This window comes from Symphalangus syndactylus, chromosome 21 (genome assembly GCF_028878055.3).
Source record: "Symphalangus syndactylus isolate Jambi chromosome 21, NHGRI_mSymSyn1-v2.1_pri, whole genome shotgun sequence".
Lineage (NCBI taxonomy): Eukaryota > Metazoa > Chordata > Mammalia > Primates > Hylobatidae > Symphalangus > Symphalangus syndactylus.
In genome coordinates, this window is record NC_072443.2 from 635,001 (window position 1) to 646,738 (window position 11,738).

General features: G+C 53.8%; 1 pseudogene; it reads left to right on the forward strand.

Annotated features, from left to right (window-relative positions):
- Window positions 1-7,268: 7,268 nt before the first annotated feature.
- On the forward strand, window positions 7,269-11,266 carry LOC134735453 (cell division cycle protein 27 homolog; annotated as a pseudogene).
- Window positions 11,267-11,738: the final 472 nt, after the last annotated feature.

The window sequence follows — 11,738 nt, forward strand, 5'->3', positions numbered from 1 at the left end:
CTCACCGAGGGCGGGTCACTCTCCCCACCCGCCAGTCGCCCCTCGTCGGGCCCGCGGAGGCGCTCGGGGACGCCCGGGGATGGGAGGGAGGGGCCTGCGGTAGGAGGAAACGCACAGCCGCGTGCGGCAACCTCGAGCGTTCGCGGTCAGGGCGGGGGGGGGGGGGGAGAGACCCGGCTGGTGCGCATGCGCGCAACCCCCCGAGGCCCCGCCCCCCTTCCCACCTCCACCGGCCTCCTTCCTTCCGAGGCGAAGCGCCTCCGAAGTCAACCCACACACGGCCGGTCAGAGGCGGGACGGCAGCCCCTCGGCGGCCGGCCGGCGCACGCGTCACCGGCCCGAGAGCCCACCGCGATCGCTCACACGGGCCCCGCGCGCACCCGCCAGGGGGGAAGCACGGGACACGTGCGCTCGCCGGAACACGCGGCGCCCTTCCCCGCGTGGGAGGGGCGCGTCTCACTCCACCGCCTCGACCCCCCGACACCGACGAGCTCCCTCAGGACCCACGCGCGGACGCCGCGGCGGCGACCGGAAGAGGGGGCGCCGGGGGCGGGAAAGACACACCACCGCTCGGCCTCGGGCACCTGAGGGACAACCCGGAGCGCTCCAGAAGCACCGCAAAGGCCCAGGCGGAGCCCACGCTCGCGCGACCCCCAAGAGGGCAGCACGACGGGCCGGCGGGACGGCACCCCACCGCCGCGGAGGGGGGCCGCCCGCGAGTCGACAACCACAGGAGGCGAGAGCGAGGGGTGCCCGCCGCGTCAGAGGACCCCGCCGACCCACGCCGCGTGGCGGAAGGCAGGGACGGGACAGCGAGGTCGGGCCGGGTTCCGCGCCCCTCGCCTTCCCCAGCGCACCACCCGCAGGCGGGGAGGAGAGACGAGGGGCCCCCGCGGGCGGAGCGAGAAGAACGGTCCCATTCGCCACGAACGTCCGCCCCTCGCCCGTCGCGGCTCGGACCCTGCCCGGGAGAGCATGACGCCACCACATCGATCACGAGGAGCCCCCCCCCAAGGAGCGGGAGGCGGCCAGCCGGCCAGCCAGCGAGCCGATCAGCCCGGCCGTTCCCCGCTCTGGGGGGGAGGGGCGGCGGACAACCCAGCGGAAACGAGGACGCCTGACACGCGCGGCACGGAGCCAACGGGGTGGGGTTGTCACGGCCGCCCCGGGTGCCCGCAGCGGGGAGCGCACGGGGGCAGGGTAGCCCTCGCCGCCTTCCCCGCCGCCCCCAGGCGGGGGGTCAGAGACCCGGACCCGGGCCGGCACCGGGGGGCGGGAGTCGGGGCGCTCGGATGCACGAGAGAGCAGCAGGCTCACGGGCCCCAGCAGGCGGCTCAAGCAGGAGCAGGGCCGGCTAGCCGGGTCACCGGTAGGCCAGAGCCCCGCACGCATCCAGAGGCCCAACCTCTCCAGCGACAGGTCGCCAGAGGACAGCGTGTCAGCAATAACCCGGTGGCCCAAAATGCCGACTCGCAGTGAGAGATATACCTGCCCCGGGGGCAGGAGGGCGAGTCACCGACACCGCCGCCGGCCCAGGGGACCCACGACACGGACATCTGTCCCCAAAAACGCCACCATCGCAGCCAGACACGGAGCACCCCGGACCCTCTGGTCTACCCCAGGACACACGCGGGAGCAGCCCCGGGCCAGGGACGCCCTCCCGGCCACCCGTGCCACACGCAGGGGCCGGCCCGCATCTCCGGAGCGAGACCCGGAAGCATTTTCGGCCGGCCCCTCGTACGACCGGGACACGCGGGGGACCGAAGGCCGGCCGGGCGTGACCTCTCGGGGCCGCACGCGCGCTCAGGGAGCGCTCCCCGACTCCTCACGGGGACTCGCCAGAAAAGATGACTTGGCAGAGGGACCGCTCCCCGGCACCCGAGGGACGGGGGCAGGACGGTCCCCGGCTCCCCCACGGGGACGCGGAAACAAATTCGACCGCCGCCTCAGACGGCCAGGACGCGCGCGGGCCCGGCAAATGGCGTCCCCAGGCTCCCGGGCCACGCGCGGCCGGTCCCCGCGGGTCGCGGCTCGGGCCTCGGGAGCCGCGGCGTGCTGGTCGACCGGCCCGGGCAGTCCCCACACCCGGCTCGGGCTCAGAAGCGCAGCGACAGCCTCTCCCCCACATAAACCTGCACGCCCGAGCTCTGAGTCACAGGCGACGCGCCACCGCTCTGGCGCCACCGGGCCAGCCCGGCTGACGACCGCGGGCTTTCCGGAGCTCTGCCTCGCTCACAGCAGGGACGGTCCCCTCCTTCGGCAGCTGCCACCGCAGCTCCGGAAGCCCAGAGGACGGTATAAAAGCGGCCGCCAGATGGAGCCCGACAACCGTCGCCAACGTCAGCGAGAGCGATCCGGTCGGCAGGGCGGCCCGTGGACCGCAAAACCGAAACCGTGAGTCGAGAAGCTCTTCCCGGGGCCGAAAACGCAGCCCCTCTCCCCCATCTCCACAGAAACCGTCCCCAAAGCGCGTCTCCGCATCGACCGCGACAGAGTCAGAAGACAACTCACGGCGTCTGGGTGTTTGGAGATGCATCTCGGAGGGAGGGAGGGAGGGAGGGAGGGAGAGAGACAGGACAAACGAGGACTCGGTCGCGGGTCGTTGAGGACACAGGGAGACGCAGAATGCGTAGGCTCTTCGAGAGCCCACACAAAGGCAGACAGAGGAAGAGAAAGAGGGAGGGAGGGAGGCAGGGAGGGAACGCAGAAAAGAGACAGACGGTGAAAGGAAAGGAGGGAGGGAAGGGAGCGGGGAGGGAGGAAGAAAATGGAGAACACAGAGACCATTTAAAAAACGGAGACGAAGAAACAAAACTTCTTAAACATTCCATTTTACAAAGAGAGATAGAAAGGAAAGAAACATGAAAAAAGAGAGAAAGAACGAGGAAAGACACGAAGGCAAGAAGGGAAACACAAACAGAGAGGAAGGACAAAAGAAGCAAAGACAGGGAAGGAAACACACATAAAGCACGAAAGAAAAAAGAACAGAAAGAGGGAAAGGAAGGAAGAAGGAAGAAAAACGTAAGGAAGGAGAGAAAGGAAGAAAGGAAGGAAGAAAAGCATAAAGGAGAGAAAGAGAGCAGGAAAGAACACGGAGACAAACAGTCACAAACACGTTTATCTATTTATAAACGTGCATATATAACATTCTTTATACAGAAACAAATGTATGTGTTTCTATGTAACTGCTTATATATCGATATTTACTTATTTACGTAGAAGCACCCGTATCTGTATAGAACAGGTATGTGTATTTATCGTATACAAATATGTTGACTTACACATCCACGTAAGCATCTGTATATACATAGACCCATCAACACAAGCACTCACGTTTATATATAAAAGTATAAAAACGTCTACATCTGTAAACGTACGTACATACATAGAAATGGAAAAAAAGACCTACCCTACGAGAAGTCAATAGGCCGGCGCGGTGGCTCACGCCCGTCATCCCAGCATTTTGAGAGGCCGAGGTGGGCGCATCACCTGAGGTCGGGAGTTGGAGACCAGCCTGACCGACACGGTGAAACCCCGTCTCTGCTAAAAATACAAAACTTCAGCCAGGCGTGGGGGTGCATCCCTGTAACCCCAGCTACTCAGGAGGCTGAGGCAGGAAAATCGCCGGAACCCGGGAGGCGGATGGTGCGGTGAGACAAGATCACGCCATTGCACTCCAGCCGGTGAAACAAGAGTGAAACTGTCTCAAAAAGACGAAACAGAAGAAAGAAAAAGAAAGGAAGAAAGAAAGAGAGAAAGAAAAAAGAAACAGAGAGAAAGAGTGAAAGAAAGAAAGAAAGAAAGAAAGAGAAAGAGAGAAAGAGAGAAAGAGAGAAAGAGAGAAAGAAAGAAAGAAAGAAAGAAAGAAAGAAAGAAAAGAAAGAAAGAAAGAGGCTAGGCACGGTGGCTCACGCCGGTAATCCCAGCACTTTGGGAGGCCAAGGCAGGCGGATCACCGGAGGTTGGGAGTCTGAGACCAGCCTGACCAACGTGAAGAAACACCGTCTCTACAAAGAATACAAAATTAGCCGGGCATGGTGGCACACGCCTGTAATCCCAGCTACTAGGGAGGCAGGAGAGTCGCTTGAACCTGCGAGGCAGAGGTTGCGGTGATCCGACATCTCTAGCCTGGGCAACAAGAGTGAAACTCCGTCTCCAAAAAAAAAAAAAAAAAACGAAAAAAATGAAACAAGAAAGAAAGAAGAAAGAGAAAGAAAGAAAGAAAGAAAGAAAGAAAGAAAGAAAGAAAGAAAGAGGCTAGGCACGGTGGCTCACGCCGGTAATCCCAGCACTTTGGGAGGCCAAGGCAGGCGGATCACCTGAGGTTGGGAGTTTGAGACCAGCCTGACCAACGTAAAGAAACACCATCTCTACAAAGAATACAAAATTAGCCGGGCATGGTGGCACATGCCTGTAATCCCAGCTACTAGGGAGGCAGGAGAGTCGCTTGAACCTGGGAGACAGAGGTTGCGGTGAGCCGAGATCTCTAGCCTGGGCAACAAGGGTGAAACTCTGTGTCAAAAAAAATAAAGAAAAAGAAGATGAAAGAAAGAAAGAAAGAAAGAAAGAAGAAAGAAAGAGAGAGAGAGAGAGAGAGAGAAAGAAAGAAAGAAAGAAAGAAAGAAAGAAAGAAAGAAAGGAAAGAAAGAAGGAAAGAAAGAGAGAGAGAGAGAGAAAGAAAGAAAGAAAGGAAAGAAAGAAGGAAAGAAAGAGAGAGAGAGAGAGAAAGAAAGAAAGAAAGAAAGAAAGAAAGAAAGAAAGGAAAGAAAGAAGAAAGAATGAAAGAAAGAAAGAAAGAAAGAAAGAAAGAAAGAAAGAAAGAAAGAAGGAAGGAAGGAAAGAAAGAAAGAAAGAAAGAAAGAAAGAAAGAAAGAAAGAGAAGGAAAGAGGCCAGGCACGGTGGCTCACACCTGTAATCCCCACACTTTGGGAGGCCGAGGTGCTAGGATCACCTGAGGTCAGGAGTTTGAGTCCAGCCGCAACATGGAGAAACCCCGTCTCTACTAAAACTACAAAATTAGCCGGGCGTGGTGGTGCAGGCCTGTAATCCCAGCTACTCGGGAGGCTGAGGTAGGAGAATCGCTTGAACCTGGGTTGCGGAGGTTGCGGTGAGCCGAGATGGCGCCATTGCACTCCAGCCTGGGCAACGAGAGTGAAACTCCGTCTCCAAAAAAAACTAAAGGAAAAAATGAAACAAGAAATAAAGAAAGAAGAAAGAAAGAACGAAAGAAAGAACGAAAGAAAGAAAGAAAGAAAGAAAGAAAGAAAGAAAGAAAGAAGAAAAGGCAAGGCAAATCTACCTGCTTTCACTACATCTGGGGAGAATCAGGAAAGTCACCACTAACAAGGCCTAAAGTGGGGCTGCCGTCTGTAAAACCCGAACAGAAGAGTCCACGCGGGTTAAAGACACGAAGAAAGACAAGGAAACAAAGGATCAAAGAGAAGAACCATCTGGCCCAGCCAGGGTCTGTCTCTGAGATTGTCTGGGCAACCAGGGAGTGGGACGGAGGGAGGGCGGTCCTCCGAGACTCCGTCTCAGAAATATAACTCATGATAATAAAAAAAGATTCAGTTACCAAAAAAATCACGCATCATTCGTAACGTGTTTGATGCCTCGAAAGGCGAGAGGCGTATGTGTATGTCACTGTGGGCTCGTTTTCTTTTTTTCCTCTTCTCCCGGAAACTCACTTTTTAATTATTTTGTTTCATTTCATTTTTCTTTTTATTGTTTTGAGACGGAGTCTCGCTCTGTCGGCCAGGCTGGGGTGCAGTGGCGCGATCTCGGCTCACTGCAACCTCCGCCTTCCAGGTTCAAGCGATTCTCCTGCCTCAGCTCGGCCTCCCGAGTAGCCGGGATTACAGACGTACAGCACCGCGCCCGGCTAATTTTGTGTATTTTGAGTAGAGACCGGGTTTCACCATACTGGCCCTGCTGGTCTGACCGCCTCGTGATCCACCGGCCTCGGCCTCCCGAAGTGCTGGGATGACAGGCTTGAGCCACGGCACAGGGCCTATTTATTTATTTTATTCTATTTTATTTTATTTTTATTTTCTTGATGGATTTTTATTTATAGGTTTATTTATTTTATTTTATTTTTCGGAGACGTAGTTTCGCTGTTGTTGCTCAGACCGGAGTGCAATGGCGCGATCTCGGCTCACCGCAACCTCCGCCTCCCGGGTTCAAGCAATTCTCCTGCCTCGGCCTTCCTAGCAGCTGGGATTACAGGCATGTGGCACCACGCCGGGCTAATTTTGTATTTTCAATTGAGACGGGATTTCTCCATGTTTTTCAGGCTTGTCTCCAACTCCCGACCTCAGGTGACGCGCCCAGCTCTGTCTCCCAAAGTGATGGGATTACAGGCATGAGCCGCCGTGCCCGGCCTATTGTATTGTATCGTATTGTATTGTATTGTATTGTATTGTATTGTATTGTATCGTATCGTATCGTACCGTACCGTACCGTACCGTACCGTACCGTACCGTACCGTACCGTACTGTATGGTGTTGACTTATTTTATTTATTTAGTTTTATGTTATTTTCTTTGTTTGTTTGTTTTGGCCTGACCAAACGTCCATCAGACCCAGTCGTCGAAGTGGCGCTTCCCTTGGCAACAAGGGAGGGAGGAAGTTGGAGATGAGGGTGGGGGCGGTGGAGAAGACACAGTTGCCCCAGGCTGTGCGCAGGCGGCCTGAGATTCCTTCCTCTGTGAGGCCTCCCTTTTCAGAGTAACAGTGGCCGCTAGGTGATGCCCGACGTCTACCAATGAGAGTGTCAGCCCGGAATGAATTGGGATCGCCTGGAGGGGGATGGGGGAGGGGGAAGGATGGAGGCCCCCACAGCACAGTGGGTCACCGCGCCCTCCCAGGCGATCCCCACAACTACTCGACCAGGGACTCTGGGGGGAGGCAGCCTGAGCCCCCACCCATCGGATCATCTGGAACTTCCGTCCAGAGACCAGAGACCGACTGGGAATTCTCTCCCTCAAGGTCCAAATCGAAAAGAATCACTGGCACAGACACCGGGACTGAGGCCATTTCTAAAAGACTGGTTTCTGCGTTTTTGGTATATCCGTGTATGTCTGTAACACAAAATTACTTATTTTAAACGATTTTTGTCCTCCTGACGTGTACGGTCCTGTGGTAGACAGACCAGGGGACTCCTCAGCTCAGAGTCCGTGAGGCCAGAAGGTGACGTCCTAAATTTCTATTTAGAATGAATTTAAGCACACCAGCCAAGCACTCTGCCGTGAAACTGTCGGCGGGAAGACAAGCGGGTGGGGGCGGGGGGGAGGTGGGGAAGCCGGGCGCGGTAGGTCCACGCCTGTCATCCCCGCAGTTTTGGGAGGCCAAGGGCAGGTGGATCCCTCGATCCAAGCCTTTGGCAACGTGGCGAAACCTCGTCCCTAAAAAAAAACACAAAAACTAACTGGTTTCATAACTTGGACTCCAAGTTAATAAATAGATAAATAGGCCGGGGGCGGTGGCTCACGCCTGTCATCCCAGCACTTTAGGAGGCCCAGACGGACGGATCACGGGGTCAGGAGATCGAGACCATCGTGGCTACCGCAGTGAAACCCCGTCTCTACTCAAAATACAAAAAGTTAGTCAGGCGCGGTGGCGGGCGCCTGTAGTCCCAGCTACTTGGGAGGCTGGGGCAGAAGGTCGTGAACCCGGGAGGCAGAGCTTGCAGTGAGCCGAGATCGCGCCGCTGCACTCCAGCCTGGGCAACAGAGCGAGAGTCTGTCTCGAAAAGAAACAAACAAACAAACAAATAAATAAATAAATAAATAAATAAATAAATGTCAGTAAATACATGGATTAAAATTGAAAACTAAAAAAAAAAAAAAAAAAATGTAGCCGGCCGGGCGCGATGGCTCACGCCTGTCATCCCAGCAATTTGGGAGGCCGAGGCGGGCAGATCAACTGGGGTCGTCAGTTCGAGACCAGCCTGACCCACATGGAGAAATGCCGTCTCTACTAACAATACAAAATCAGCCGGGTGTGGTGGCCCATGCCTGTAATCCCAGCTACTCAGGAGGCTGAGGCAGGAGAGTCACTTGAACACGGGAGGTGGAGGTTGCGGCGAGCCGAGATGGTGCCATTGCACTCCGGCGTGGGCACCAAGAGTGAAACTCCTTCCCCCGCCCCCCAAAAAATTAAGTGCTGTGTTCTGTTATTTTTGCTTCCTACCCTGAGAAGAACATAATACAGCTGTTGTCTGCCTGCCTGCCTGCCTGCCTGCCTGCCTGCCTGCCTGCCTGCCTGTGACAGGGCCTCACTGTCTTTCGCCCAGACTGGAGTGCAGTGACACCATTCATTATGGCTCACTGGCTGCAGCCTCAACCTGCCCAGGGTTAGGCGATTCCTCAAGGGATCCTACGGCCTCGGCCTCCCAAAGTGCTGGGGTTGCAGGCGTGAGCCACCAGCACCCGGCCCGAGTTAATACGTCTTGTCTCACTACGTCTTAACCACACACCCATGAAGGACTCAAGTCAAGAGAGAGTCGGCAAGAGACTCTCAGCATTCTCTTCCGAAAGCACGTGTGTCCCGAGCTCCTGTGGTTTTAGGTGGCCACGCGTAGAGGAGAGATTTCCAATGTTTCCAGAGCGGTGCGAGCCACAGCCATTCGGGGCATCCGAGCCGGAGATGGGGTTTCTGACAGCGACTTGAGGGCCAGGAAGGGCCAGAATCTGCCAAGGCCCGTGTTCCAGGGTGGGGCCCGATGGAACCCAAGGTAGAGGGAGTCCGCCGTCCGCACAGAGAGAGCCCCAGCCCTAGGCCCCACTGTGCAGACCGAATCAGAAGGAAGAGAGTCCTTCGTCCTACATGCCACATCCCTCCACCGAACTTGGGAGCGGAAACATGGAAACCCCGTGTTTCCAAACGTGAGGTGACTCTCGGTTTACAATGGGTCACAAGGGGCCGGGCTCTCCGGAGTCCGCAGGATAAAGAAGTCATTTCTTGCTCGGCCTCCCCCATCCCCTGGTAACTGTCGCTGGTGACTTTAAATGAGCCGGGGCCGGCAGGCCCAGGAGCCGCTACGGGGGGAGGGGGCGGGGGGGTGTGCCTCAGGCACTGCAGAAAGGAAGTGGGCCTGAGCCCGGAGGATGACGGTGCTGCAGGAACCCGTCCGGGCAGCTATATGGCAAGCACTAAACCGCTATGCTTACCGAGATGCGGTTTTCCTCGCAGAACGCCTTTATGCAGAAGTACACTCAGAGGAAGCCTCGTTTTTACTGGAGACCTGTTCTTACCGCTCAGGAAAGGCCTACAAAGCATATAGACTCTTGAAAGGACACAGTTGTGCTACACCTCAATGCAAATACCTGCTTGCAAAATGTCGTCTTGATCTCAGCAAGCTTGCAGAAGGCGAACGAATCTTATCCGGTGGGGTGTTTAATAAACAGAAAAGCCATGATGATATCGTTACTCATATGTTATTGAGTTTGGTGATTCGGCTTGCTTTACTCTCTCATCGTTGGGACACGTATATCGCAAGACAGATCCGCTTGCCAAAGCATCGGAGTGTTACCCAAAGGGCCTTCGTTTCAAGCCTTTCTTCTGGTATCCCTTTGAATCATTCTGTGAAATAGGTGAAAAGCCGGATCCTGACCAAACGTTTAAATTCACATCTTTACAGAACTTTAGCAACGGTCTGCCCAACCGTTGCACCACACAAGTACCTCGTCATAGTTTATGTCACAGACAGCCTGAGACCCTTCTTACGGAAACACCCCAGGACACAATTGAATTAAACAGATTGAATTGAGAATCTTCCAATTCAAAGTACTCCTTGAATACAGATTCCCCAGTGTCTTCCATTGATTCAGCTGTCATTTCACCTGATACCGTCCCACTGGGAACAGGAACTTCCATATTATCTACGCAGGTTCAAAAGAAGCCAAAAGCTGGTCGAAGTTTATCAGGACGACCAGCAGCTGTTAGTCCATTAACTCCAAGTGTTGGGATTTTGCCATTAGAAACCCCAAGTCCGGGAGATGGATGGATCCTATTTACAAAACTACACTAGTATTAGACACCTCCTGTCACTGACGTGCCATCCACCGGAGCCCCTTCAAAAAAGCCTGTTGCCAGAATCGGCCGAACTGGAGCACAGTCTGTCTTCTCACAGAGTGGACATAGCCGAGAGGTAACTCCAATTCTTGCAAACACACAAAGTTCTGGTCCACAAACAAGGGCATCACCTCAGGTATCGAGCCCCACTGTGGCATCTCCCCTAAATGCACTGCCTCGAAGAAATCCATGACTCTTGACTAGTGACAGCTCCACAACCAAGGAGAATAGGAAAAAAGTTAAAAATGAAGTGTCCACCTGAAATCCCAAACAGAAAAACAAAAAGTAAAACTAACGAAGGAGGAGTAACTCGACCTCACATCGATGGCAGCCTGGAAATGACAAAATTGGACTCTTCCATCATTTCAGAAGGGAAAATATCCGCAATCACACCTCAGATTCAGGCTTTTAATCTACGAAAAGCAGCAGCCGAAGGCTTGATGAGCCTTCTTCGTGAAAGGGGGAAAGGTTATGTAGCTTTGTGTTCTCACCACTGCACACAAGCTGTCGATATTTGGAGCCATCCACCTTCTCCCCACCACGATGCCGGTAGGGTACTGTGCCACATCGGAAGGGCCTATTTTGAGCTTTCAGAGTCCACGCAAGCTGAAAGAATCTTCTCAGAGGTTAGAAGGATGGAGAATTACAGGGTCGAAGGCATGGAGCTCTGCTCCGCAACACTCTGGCATCCTCAAAAAGATGTTGCTCTTTGAGTTCTGTCAAAAGACTTGACAGACGTGGATAAAAATTCGCCAGCCAGAGGCCTGGCGTGCCGCAGGGAACTGTTTCCGCTTGCAACGGGGACACGATATGGCAATTAAATTCTTCCAGAGAGCTATCGAAGTGGATCCAAATCATGCTTAGGCCTCTACTGCATTAGGGCGGGAGTTTGTCTTCACTGTAGAATGGGACAAAGCATTAGCTTGTTTTCGAAATGCTATCAGAGTCCATCCTAGACATTGTAACGCATGGTAAGCGGCAATGAAGTGTAAAGACAAGCTCTTATCGACGGTGCCGGTGCTCGCTGATTTTTCTCGTTAGATAGCTCTTTATTGCCATGAATTTGGTTACAGATACCTAGGGATGGTACATACTGGTCAATAACGTCTAACTGAAATGCTCTCTTACGAAATGTATGTCTTTAACAAACTCTTAAATTAACTCCCGATAATGGAATACCAGATCCTTATACTCAACAGTTGCAGTCTTCTACCAAACTTTTGCAGATACTGTAGTTGTCTTTCGTTTGTGTGTGTGTTTCTTTAGTTTTGTGACTGGATGTGTTACTTTTTCTTTGAACACCGAAATGGTGATGGGGACAAAAAGTGCTTGGGAAATTGGAAAGGAACAGCATAATCCACTTATCGGATAATAGAAAAAAATATTGCAACGATTCACTGGTTGCTGCTTTTTGACAGTGTTCCAGTTGATGGAGTTACTATTAAGAAGTCAGTGTACCCTTTTATTTAGCAGTATCTCCGTTTTACTGTTTTGTACTTGCGTATCAGTAGACACATCGGAAATTACTGCCTAGGTCATATTGTTATCAACCGAATAAGATACGAAAACGTTTGGTCCTACTTCTGCCTCAACACCATACGTGCCGTTGACATTGGTTGTATTTTTCTGGACTGACTTCATAGTTTACACATCAGGTGGCCGGG